The sequence below is a fragment of the Coregonus clupeaformis genome, chromosome 2 (assembly GCF_020615455.1).
Source record: "Coregonus clupeaformis isolate EN_2021a chromosome 2, ASM2061545v1, whole genome shotgun sequence".
NCBI lineage: Eukaryota > Metazoa > Chordata > Actinopteri > Salmoniformes > Salmonidae > Coregonus > Coregonus clupeaformis.
The window spans coordinates 15,967,074-15,980,601 of record NC_059193.1 but is presented as its reverse complement, the minus strand read 5'-3'; the positions used below and the strand labels follow the sequence as shown (position 1 = coordinate 15,980,601).

Here is a 13,528-nt window from a genome sequence, read left to right as displayed (position 1 = left end):
CCAGCTCCTCTCTGTTCCCCTCACAAACCACCAACCAACCACCCAACGAGACGCTTGGAGAGAGCGAAACCAACCAGTTCCCTTAAAGTTCCCTGTTTTTCCTGTGTTTTATTTACACAGAGTGTACAAAACATTAGGAACACCTTCCTAATATTGAGTTGCACCTCCTTTTGCCCTCAGAACAGCCTCAATTCGTCGGGGCATGGACTCTACAAGGTGTCGAAAGCGTTCCACAGGGATGCTGGCCCATGTTGACTCCAATTCTTCCCACAGTTGTGTCAAGTTGGCTGGATGTCCTTTGGGTGGTGGACCATTCTTGATACACTCGGGAAACTGTTGAGCGTGAAAAACCCAGCAGCGTTCCAGTTCTTGACACATTCAAACCAGTGCGCCTGGCACCTACTACCATACCCTGTTCAAAGGCACTTAAATATTTTGCCTTGCCCATTCACAATCCATGTCTCAATTGTCTTAAGGCTTAAAAATCCATCTTTAACCTGTCTCCTCCCCTTCATCTACACTGGTTGAAATGGATTTAACAAGTGACATCAATAAGGGGTCATAGCTTTCACCTGGTCAGTCAGTCATGGAAAGAGCAACTGTTCCTAATGTTTTATACACTCAGTATATATTTCCACATTGAGGTTGGAATAATACTGTGAAATTGTGAAAAGTATGATAATGCCCATTTAGTGTAAGAGCTGTTTGAAAAGACCACCTGAAATTTCAGCCTGTTTTGGTGGGATGGAGTTTTGGCCTTCCATAGTGACATCACCAGGCGGTAAATTAGTTAATAGACCAATACGAAAGAGTTCCAAACCTCTCTGCCAATAACAGCTAGTTTTCAGTTGTCCCCTCCCCCACCAGACCACTCCCAGACAGTCCTAGTACAATTCTTCCTTGTCCCTTTGCTAAGAAGATATGTTTCTTTTTGACCATTTTAATTTAAAACCAATCACAGTAAGGTACGTAATTGTTACCCAGAAATGATTTGATGTGGAGATAAAACGGCTGCATTGGACCGATAAAGTCTGTTGTATAACAAGGGTCTCGAAACCACGAGGCTTTCCAGGCAATCGAACAAGACAAATTGTCCATGGAGGACAGGCTGACTAAGTCGATGTGCTTAGTGTTTGCCTAATGTACTCAACACTAACCACAAAGCCTAACAGATGGACCTCCTCAGAAAGAGAGAGAGAGGCTGTAGGAAGGATCAGACAGCTTCTAAAAGGGATAAGAGAGAATGTTTGGAGCACACCAATGTATGACGTCCCAATAGACACCAAAATAAAAAATAAAAACTCAAATACAGGGAGTCATTTTCCATCAGCTTTCTAGAATGTTTGATTTCACTATGCCACTAAAACCCTAGTAATAGAACCCGAGCAGAGACCGTGGGTAAAAGGAAAGGCCTCACCAGGCATCCATCCACAATGATAACCTTCCGGCCCAAGGGTCCCCGACTGACTCTCTTCAGCAGACTTTGGACATCCTCCTTACAGAGGCACACATTTCCCAACAAATGTTCCCCCAGTAGCATAACTCCACTGAACAGCCTAATGGTACCTTGAACTCCTACCGACATTCTTCAGGAAGATGACGCTGCCAGAAGAGGGATCAATTCACTAAGCAAGAGAACTCCTCATAGCTTGGCAACAAACATTATTATAGCCTTCCATTCTCATTTTCTCTACACACAAGCCTCTAGTCAGGTTTATTCACAATCAATCCCTTTTCTACAGCTACTTACTTGTTACCGCTTAAACTTTCAATCTACCATGGCTGAGAGAGCAAGAGGAGAAGAGCAGAGAAGAGCAGAGAAGCAGGGGTGAACATCAGTTCAGGGCGCATGCAATCTGCACGTTTTTTTCAAATGCAGACACATTCTCTAAAATGGACGAAGAAGCGAACGCGCACTAATCATAGTATCATCAATGGACACATGGACAGTAAATGGTTTTGAGAAGTACCCAACCAACACATCATTTCATTTTTCATCAGATGAGATGTACTGCTATTACTGAAAACCTCAGTAGAACTGAGAAACACACAGGTCATTGGAGGAACCCCTTTTCTCCCTGGCATTCTCTGAACCTTCAGTGACCTTCCGTGTTCTTTAACCCCCGGTGTCACTTTGACTTCCTCTTCGTGAGACGGGACAAATGAGGAGGGATTGCGTTTGAGAGCAGAGGGGGGTGACAGGGGCCGTGTGTCTCTGTGTGTGTGTCTCTGTGTGTGTGTCTCTGTGTGTGTGTCTCTGTGTGTGTGTCTCTGTGTGTGTGTCTCTGTGTGTGTGTCTCTGTGTGTGTGTCTCTGTGTGTGTGGAAACTATCTTCCTCAGGTGGGTCGAACGGGCCCAGGATGGCAGTACACCCCTCTGGTCGTGTGTCATGGCTCTCTGCCCCTGTACTTCTCAAGACAAGGCAGAGGTCTTAGGAGGCTCACGCGACGTCCTCTCCTGTTTCCATCAAGAGACACAGCAACAGACACGCTCGCCTCATCACCCTGGGGCCTGTAGCACAAAGGGGTTTAGTATCCTGGGAATGATCTCATCTGCCGTTTTACATTTATTCATTCATTCATTCATTCATTAAATGTGATGAACCACTTTGTTTTAATCTGAAAGATCACTTACAACGTCTGCTCTACTTTGGCTGAGGCCTACAAACCCCAGTCATTTTGGGCAACAGAATAGCTTTAGGGCAAACGTTGACAGCAGAAGACAAGAGGTATCATTATGTATCTGTTCTTACTGTGTGAGTTAGATAAATGATTAAACACATGGATGCATAAACAAATGGTTTTGGCGACAAGAAGCAACAACCCAAGCAACAACCCACCACCAGAGGAATTTTCATGTAGCCTACATTAGATATCTATTTTATTTATTTATTTTATTTAACCAGTTAAGCCAGTTGAGAACAAGTTCTCATCATTTTATGATGCACTGGAGTAGAGAGCTCCTTTCAAACAAGAGGGCTACTGCTACTGCTAGTGGTGGTAGGGTCCTGTGGTCCAGTCTACTGCTAGTGGTGGTGGGGTCCAGTGGTCCAACCTACTGCTAGTGGTGGTGGGGTCCAGTGGTCCAGTCTACTGCTAGTGGTGGTGGGGTCCAGTGGTCCAGCCTACTGCTAATGGTGGTGGGGTCCTGTGGTCCAGTCTACTGCTAGTGGTGGTGGGGTCCAGTGGTCCAGCCTACTGCTAGTGGTGGTGGGGTCCTGTGGTCCAGTCTACTGCTAGTGGTGGTGGGGTCCAGTGGTCCAACCTACTGCTAGTGGTGGTGGGGTCCAGTGGTCCAGTCTACTGCTAGTGGTGGTGGGGTCCAGTGGTCCAGCCTACTGCTAGTGGTGGTGGGGTCCTGTGGTCCAACCTACTGCTAGTGGTGGTGGGGTCCTGTGGTCCAGTCTACTGCTAGTGGTGGTGGGGTCCAGTGGTCCAACCTACTGCTAGTGGTGGTGGGGTCCTGTGGTCCAGCCTACTGCTAGTGGTGGTGGGGTCCAGTGGTCCAGCCTACTGCTAGTGGTGGTGGGGTCCTGTGGTCCAGTCTACTGCTAGTGGTGGTGGGGTCCAGTGGTCCAACCTACTGCTAGTGGTGGTGGGGTCCAGTGGTCCAGTCTACTGCTAGTGGTGGTGGGGTCCAGTGGTCCAACCTACTGCTAGTGGTGTTGGGGTCCAGTGGTCCAGCCTACTGCTAGTGGTGGTGGGGTCCTGTGGTCCAACCTACTGCTAGTGGTGGTGGGGTCCTGTGGTCCAGCCTACTGCTAGTGGTGGTGGGGTCCAGTGGTCCAACCTACTGCTAGTGGTGGTGGGGTCCTGTGGTCCAGCCTACTGCTAGTGGTGGTGGGGTCCAGTGGTCCAACCTACTGCTAGTGGTGTTGGGGTCCAGTGGTCCAGTCTACTGCTAGTGGTGGTGGGGTCCAGTGGTCCAACCTACTGCTAGTGGTGGTGGGGTCCTGTGGTCCAGCCTACTGCTAGTGGTGGTGGGGTCCAGTGGTCCAACATACTGCTAGTGGTGGTGGGGTCCAGTGGTCCAACCTACTGCTAGTGGTGGTGGGGTCCTGTGGTCCAGCCTACTGCTAGTGGTGGTGGGGTCCAGTGGTCCAACCTACTGCTAGTGGTGTTGGGGTCCAGTGGTCCAGTCTACTGCTAGTGGTGGTGGGGTCCAGTGGTCCAGTTTACTGCTAGTGGTGGTGGGGTCCTGTGGTCCAACCTACTGCTAGTGGTGGTGGGGTCCTGTGGTCCAACCTACTGCTAGTGGTGGTGGTGGTGGGGTCCAGTGGTCCAACCTACTGCTAGTGGTGGTGGGGTCCAGTGGTCCAACCTACTGCTAGTGGTGGTGGGGTCCAGTGGTCCAGCCTACTGCTAGTGGTGGTGGGGTCCTGTGGTCCAACCTACTGCTAGTGGTGGTGGTGGTGGGGTCCTGTGGTCCAGTCTACTGCTAGTGGTGGTGGGGTCCTGTGGTCCAACCTACTGCTAGTGGTGGTGGGGTCCTGTGGTCCAACCTACTGCTAGTGGTGGTGGGGTCCTGTGGTCCAGTCTACTGCTAGTGGTGGTGGGGTCCTGTGGTCCAGCCTACTGCTAGTGGTGGTGGGGTCCAGTGGTCCAACCTACTGCTAGTGGTGGTGGGGTCCAGTGGTCCAACCTACTGCTAGTGGTGGTGGGGTCCAGTGGTCCAACCTACTGCTAGTGGTGGTGGGGTCCAGTGGTCCAACCTACTGCTAGTGGTGGTGGGGTCCAGTGGTCCAACCTACTGCTAGTGGTGGTGGGGTCCTTTGGTCCAAACTACTGCTAGTGGTGGTGGGGTTCTGTGGTCCAGTCTACTGCTAGTGGTGGTGGGGTCCAGTGGTCCAACCTACTGCTAGTGGTGGTGGGGTCCAGTGGTCCAACCTACTGCTAGTTGTGTTGGGGTCCAGTGGTCCAGCCTACTGCTAGTGGTGGTGGGGTCCAGTGGTCCAACCTACTGCTAGTGGTGGTGGGGTCCTTTGGTCCAAACTACTGCTAGTGGTGGTGGGGTCCTTTGGTCCAACCTACTGCTAGTGGTGGTGGGGTCCTGTTATCCAACCTACTGCTAGTGGTGGTGGGGTCCAGTGGTCCAACCTACTTCAGTAGCGTAAACAAAGTTAATTTGAAGTCTTCAATCAGAATGGAAGCAGTCTGAAATGACAATGGATCTGCGAGAATGAAAGCGTTCTTGCTTCTTGACATTTTCCCACTGCTTTGACATCAGGAAACTGAAAAGATTTGGCATGGGTCCCCAGATCCTCAAAAAGTTATACAGCTGCACCATCGAGAGCATCCTGACCGGCTGGTATGGCAACTGCTCGGCATCCGACCATAAGGTGCTACAGAGGGTAGTGCGTACGGCCCAGTACATCACTGGGGCCAAGCTTCCTGCCATCCAGGACCTCTATACCAGGCGGTGTCAGAGGAAGGCCCAAAAAATAGTCAAAGACTCCAGTCACCCAGGTCATAGACTGTTCTCTCTGCTACCGCACGGCAAGCGGTACCGGAGTGCCAAGTCTAGGACCAAAAGGCTCCTTAACAGCTTCTACCCCCAAGCCATAAGACTGCTGAACAATTAGTCAAATGGCTACCCAAACTATTTACATTGACACACATCCCCCCTCCTTTGTTTTTACACTGCTGCTACTCACTGTTTATTATCTATGCATAGTCACTTTACCCCTACCTACATGTACAAATTACCTCCACTAACCTGTACCCCTGCACATTGACTTGGTACCGGTACTCCCTGTATATAACCTCATTATTGTTATTATATTGTGTTACTTTTTTTAATGTTTAATTTTTTACTTTAGTTTATTTAGTAAATATTTTCTTAACCAACAATGCAGTGTTAAGAAAATAGAGTTAAGGGCTTGTAAGTAAGCATTTCACGGTAAGGTCTACACCTGTTGTATTCGGCGCATGTGAAAAATAAAATGTGATTTGATTAAAAATAAAAATGTAGGACAAAACACACATCATGACAAGAGAGACCTAAGACAACACTACATAAAGAGAGACACCACAAAACTACATAAAAAGAGACCTAAGACAACACTACATAAAGAGAGACACCACAACACTACATAAAGATAGACCTAAGACAACACTACATAAAGAGAGACCTAAGACAACACTACATAAAGAGAGACCTAAGACAACACTACATAAAGAGAGACACCACAACACTACATAAAGAGAGACACCACAACACTACATAAAGAGAGACACCACAACACTACATAAAGAGAGACACCACAACACTATATAAAGAGAGACACCACAACACTACATAGAGAGAGACCTAAGACAACACTACATAAAGAGAGACACCACAACACTACATAAAGAGAGACCTAAGACAACACTACATAAAGAGAGACACCACAACACTACATAAAGAGAGACACCACAACACTACATAAAGAGAGACACCACAACACTACATAAAGAGAGACACCACAACACTACATAAAGAGAGACACCACAACACTACATAATGAGAGACACCACAACACTACATAAAGAGAGATGCCACAACACTACATAAAGAGAGACGCCACAACACTACATAAAGAGAGACTACAACACTACATAAAGAGAGACCACAACACTACATAAAGAGAGACACCACAACACTACATAAAGAGAGACACCACAACACTACATAAAGAGAGACACCACAACACTACATAAAGAGAGACACCACAACACTACATAAAGAGAGACCACAACACTACATAAAGAGAGACCACAACACTACATAAAGAGAGACCACAACACTACATAAAGAGAGACACCACAACACTACATAAAGAGAGACACCACAACACTACATAAAGAGAGACACCACAACACTACATAAAGAGAGACCTAAGACAACACTACATAAAGAGAGACACCACAACACTACATAAAGAGAGACACCACAACACTACATAAAGAGAGAGCTAAGACAACACTACATAAAGAGAGACACCACAACACTACATAAAGAGAGACCTAAGACAACACTACATAAAGAGAGACACCACAACACTACATAAAGAGAGACACCACAACACTACATAAAGAGAGACACCACAACACTACATAAAGAGAGACACCATAACACTACATAAAGAGAGACACCACAACACTACATAAAGAGAGACGCCACAACACTACATAAAGAGAGACACCACAACACTACATAAAGAGAGACACCACAACACTACATAAAGAGAGACACCACAACACTACATAAAGAGAGACACCACAACACTACATAAAGAGAGACCACAACACTACATAAAGAGAGACACCACAACACTACATAAAGAGAGACACCACAACACTACATAAAGAGAGACACCACAACACTACATAAAGAGAGACCTAAGACAACAGTACATAAAGAGAGACACCACAACACTACATAAAGAGAGACCTAAGACAACACTACATAAAGAGAGACACCACAACACTACATAAAGAGAGACACCACAACACTACATGAAGAGAGACACCACAACACTACATAAAGAGAGACACCACAACACTACATAAAGAGAGACGCCACAACACTACATAAAGAGAGACGCCACAACACTACATAAAGAGAGACACCACAACACTACATAAAGAGAGACACCACAACACTACATAAAGAGAGACACCACAACACTACATAAAGAGAGACCACAACACTACATAAAGAGAGACCACAACACTACATAAAGAGAGACACCACAACACTACATAAAGAGAGACACCACAACACTACATAAAGAGAGACCACAACACTACATAAAGAGAGACACCACAACACTACATAAAGAGAGACCACAACACTACATAAAGAGAGACACCACAACACTACATAAAGAGAGACTACAACACTACATAAAGAGAGACACCACAACACTACATAAAGAGAGACACCACAACACTACATAAAGAGAGACCACAACACTACATAAAGAGAGACACCACAACACTACATAAAGAGAGACACCACAACACTACATAAAGAGAGACGCCACAACACTACATAAAGAGAGACACAAAAAGTGCTCTCTCATTAAGAACAAATGAACAGAAGCTGAGAGCTCAGTCTCCATGCCAATAGAAAGGAAGAATGTTCTCATTGTCTAGGACTACACACCTTCACCACCACTTTACCTCACACAACCTTTGCCATTCTACCTATTTCATGGCTATTAACAAGAGGAATCTGAAACTCAAGGCTCTTTTACAAGAGACGACAGAGAGAGAGAGAGAGAGAGAGAGAGAGAGAGAGAGAGAGAGAAAGACAGAGAGAGACAGAGAGAGAGACAGCCGAGAGAGAGAGAGAGAGAGAGAGAGAGACACACATCCCTGTTTCTCCCCAGACCTGAGTCATATTCCACACATCCCTGTTTCTCCCCAGACCTGAGTCATATTCCACACATCCCTGTTTCTCCCCAGACCTGAGTCATATTCCACACATCCCTGTTTCTCCCCAGACCTGAGTCATATTCCACACATCCCTGTTTCTCCCCAGACCTGAGTCATATTCCACACATCCTTGTTTCTCCCCAGACCTGAGTCATATTCCATACATCCTTGTTTCTCCCCAGACCTGAGTCATATTCCACACATCCTTGTTTCTTTCCAGACCTGAGTCATATTCCACACATCCTTGTTTCTCCCCTGACCTGAGTCATATTCCACACATCCTTGTTTCTCCCCAGACCTGAGTCATATTCCACACATCCTTGTTTCTCCCCAGACCTGAGTCATATTCCACACATCCTTGTTTCTCCCCAGACCTGAGTCATATTCCACACATCCTTGTTTCTCCCCAGACCTGAGTCATATTCCACACATCCTTGTTTCTCCCCAGACCTGAGTCATATTCCACACATCCTTGTTTCTCCCCAGACCTGAGTCATATTCCACACATCCTTGTTTCTCCCCAGACCTGAGTCATATTCCACACATCCTTGTTTCTCCCCAGACCTGAGTCATATTCCACACATCCTTGTTTCTCCCCAGACCTGAGTCATATTCCACACATCCTTGTTTCTCCCCAGACCTGAGTCATATTCCACATCCTTGTTTCTCCCCAGACCTGAGTCATATTCCACACATCCTTGTTTCTCCCCAGACCTGAGTCATATTCCACACATCCTTGTTTCTCCCCAGACCTGAGTCATATTCCACACATCCTTGTTTCTCCCCAGACCTGAGTCATATTCCACACATCCTTGTTTCTCCCCAGACCTGAGTCATATTCCACACATCCTTGTTTCTCCCCAGACCTGAGTCATATTCCACACATCCCTGTTTCTCCCCAGACCTGAGTCATATTCCACACATCCTTGTTTCTCCCCAGACCTGAGTCATATTCCATACATCCTTGTTTCTCCCCAGACCTGAGTCATATTCCACACATCCTTGTTTCTTTCCAGACCTGAGTCATATTCCACACATCCTTGTTTCTCCCCTGACCTGAGTCATATTCCACACATCCTTGTTTCTCCCCAGACCTGAGTCATATTCCACACATCCTTGTTTCTCCCCAGACCTGAGTCATATTCCACACATCCTTGTTTCTCCCCAGACCTGAGTCATATTCCACACATCCTTGTTTCTCCCCAGACCTGAGTCATATTCCACACATCCTTGTTTCTCCCCAGACCTGAGTCATATTCCACACATCCTTGTTTCTCCCCAGACCTGAGTCATATTCCACACATCCTTGTTTCTCCCCAGACCTGAGTCATATTCCACACATCCTTGTTTCTCCCCAGACCTGAGTCATATTCCACACATCCTTGTTTCTCCCCAGACCTGAGTCATATTCCACACATCCTTGTTTCTCCCCAGACCTGAGTCATATTCCACACATCCTTGTTTCTCCCCAGACCTGAGTCATATTCCACACATCCTTGTTTCTCCCCAGACCTGAGTCATATTCCACACATCCTTGTTTCTCCCCAGACCTGAGTCATATTCCACACATCCTTGTTTCTCCCCAGACCTGAGTCATATTCCACACATCCTTGTTTCTCCCCAGACCTGAGTCATATTCCACACATCCCTGTTTCTCCCCAGACCTGAGTCATATTCCACACATCCTTGTTTCTCCCCAGACCAATGTCATATTCCACACATCCTTGTTTCTCCCCAGACCTGAGTCATATTCCACACATCCTTGTTTCTCCCCAGACCTGAGTCATATTCCACACATCCTTGTTTCTCCCCAGACCTGAGTCATATTCCACACATCCTTGTTTCTCCCCAGACCTGAGTCATATTCCACACATCCTTGTTTCTCCCCAGACCTGAGTCATATTCCACACATCCCTGTTTCTCCCCAGACCTGAGTCATATTCCACACATCCTTGTTTCTCCCCCAGACCTGAGTCATATTCCACACATCCCTTTTTCTCCCCAGACCTGAGTCATATTCCACACATCCCTGTTTCTCCCCAGACCTGAGTCATATTCCACACATCCCTGTTTCTCCCCAGACCTGAGTCATATTTCACACATCCCTGTTTCTCCCCAGACCTGAGTCATATTCCACACATCCCTGTTTCTCCCCAGACCTGAGTCATATTCCACACATCCCTGTTTCTCCCCAGACCTGAGTCATATTCCACACATCCCTGTTTCTCCCCAGACCTGAGTCATATTCCACACATCCCTGTTTCTCCCCAGACCTGAGTCATATTCCACACATCCTTGTTTCTCCCCAGACCTGAGTCATATTCCATACATCCTTGTTTATCCCCAGACCTGAGTCATATTCCACACATCCTTGTTTCTTTCCAGACCTGAGTCATATTCCACGCATCCTTGTTTCTCCCCTGACCTGAGTCATATTCCACACATCCTTGTTTCTCCCCAGACCTGAGTCATATTCCACACATCCTTGTTTCTCCCCAGACCTGAGTCATATTCCACACATCCCTGTTTCTCCCCAGACCTGAGTCATATTCCACACATCCTTGTTTCTCCCCAGACCTGAGTCATATTCCATACATCCTTGTTTATCCCCAGACCTGAGTCATATTCCACACATCCTTGTTTCTTTCCAGACCTGAGTCATATTCCACGCATCCTTGTTTCTCCCCTGACCTGAGTCATATTCCACACATCCTTGTTTCTCCCCAGACCTGAGTCATATTCCACACATCCTTGTTTCTCCCCAGACCTGAGTCATATTCCACACATCCTTGTTTCTCCCCAGACCTGAGTCATATTCCACACATCCTTGTTTCTCCCCAGACCTGAGTCATATTCCACACATCCCTGTTTCTCCCCAGACCTGAGTCATATTCCACACATCCTTGTTTCTCCCCCAGACCTGAGTCATATTCCACACATCCCTGTTTTCTCCCCAGACCTGAGTCATATTCCACACATCCCTGTTTCTCCCCAGACCTGAGTCATATTCCACACATCCCTGTTTCTCCCCAGACCTGAGTCATATTTCACACATCCCTGTTTCTCCCCAGACCTGAGTCATATTCCACACATCCCTGTTTCTCCCCAGACCTGAGTCATATTCCACACATCCTTGTTTCTCCCCAGACCTGAGTCATATTCCACACATCCCTGTTTCTCCCCAGACCTGAGTCATATTCCACACATCCTTGTTTCTCCCCAGACCTGAGTCATATTCCATACATCCTTGTTTATCCCCAGACCTGAGTCATATTCCACACATCCTTGTTTCTTTCCAGACCTGAGTCATATTCCACACATCCTTGTTTCTCCCCAGACCTGAGTCATATTCCAACATCCTTGTTTCTCCCCAGACCTGAGTCATATTCCACACATCCTTGTTTCTCCCCAGACCTGAGTCATATTCCACACATCCTTGTTTCTCCCCAGACCTGAGTCATATTCCACACATCCTTGTTTCTCCCCAGACCTGAGTCATATTCCACACATCCTTGTTTCTCCCCAGACCTGAGTCATATTCCACACATCCTTGTTTCTCCCCAGACCTGAGTCATATTCCACACATCCTTGTTTCTCCCCAGACCTGAGTCATATTCCACACATCCCTGTTTCTCCCCAGACCTGAGTCATATTCCACACATCCTTGTTTCTCCCCAGACCTGAGTCATATTCCACACATCCTTGTTTCTCCCCAGACCTGAGTCATATTCCACACATCCTTGTTTCTCCCCAGACCTGAGTCATATTCCACACATCCTTGTTTCTCCCCAGACCTGAGTCATATTCCACACATCCCTGTTTCTGCCCAGACCTGAGTCATATTCCACACATCCTTGTTTCTGCCCAGACCTGAGTCATATTCCACACATCCTTGTTTCTCCCCAGACCTGAGTCATATTCCACACATCCTTGTTTCTCCCCAGACCTGAGTCATATTCCACACATCCTTGTTTCTCCCCAGACCTGAGTCATATTCCACACATCCTTGTTTCTCCCCAGACCTGAGTCATATTCCACACATCCTTGTTTCTCCCCAGACCTGAGTCATATTCCACACATCCTTGTTTCTCCCCAGACCTGAGTCATATTCCACACATCCTTGTTCATCAGCACATCAGGAAACTACGTCATGTTCTAGGCTTATCCACATCAGGAAACAACGTCATGTTCTAGGCTTATCCACATCAGGAAACAACGCCATGTTCTAGGCTTATCCACATCAGGAAACAACGTCATGTTCTAGGCTTATCCACATCAGGAAACAACGTCATGTTCTAGGCTTATCCACATCAGGAAACAACGTCATGTTCTAGGCTTATCCACATCAGGAAACAACGTCATGTTCTAGGCTTATCCACATCAGGAATCAACGTCATGTTCTAGGCTTATCCACATCAGGAAACAACGTCATGTTCTAGGCTTATCCACATCAGGAAACAACGTCATGTTCTAGGCTTATCCACATCAGGAAACAACGTCATGTTCTAGGCTTATCCACATCAGGAAACAACATCATGTTCTAGGCTTATCCACATCAGGAAACAACGTCATGTTCTAGGCTTATCCACATCAGGAAACTACGTCATGTTCTAGGCTTATCCACATCAGGAATCAACGTCATGTTCTAGGCTTATCCACATCAGGAAACTACGTCATGTTCTAGGCTTATCCACATCAGGAAACAACGTCATGTTCTAGGCTTATCCACATCAGGAAACAACGTCATGTTCTAGGCTTAGCCACATCAGGAAACAACGTCAGGAATCAACGTCATGTTCTAGGCTTATCCACATCAGGAAACAACATCATGTTCTAGGCTTATCCACATCAGGAAACAACATCATGTTCTAGGCTTATCCACATCAGGAAACAACATCATGTTCTAGGCTTATCCACATCAGGAAACAACGTCATGTTCTAGGCTTATCCACATCAGGAAACAACGTCATGTTCTAGGCTTATCCACATCAGGAAACAACGTCATGTTCTAGGCTTATCCACATCAGGAAACAACGTCATGTTCTAGGCTTATCCACATCAGGAAACAACGTCATGTTCTAGGCTTATCCACATCAGGAAACAA

The 13,528-nt window shown here is 46.7% G+C and overlaps 1 pseudogene; it reads right to left on the bottom strand.

The window, feature by feature from the left end:
* The window catches only part of LOC121585793, a 64,460-nt pseudogene that overhangs the window by 1,240 nt on the left and 49,692 nt on the right, over positions 1–13,528 (bottom strand).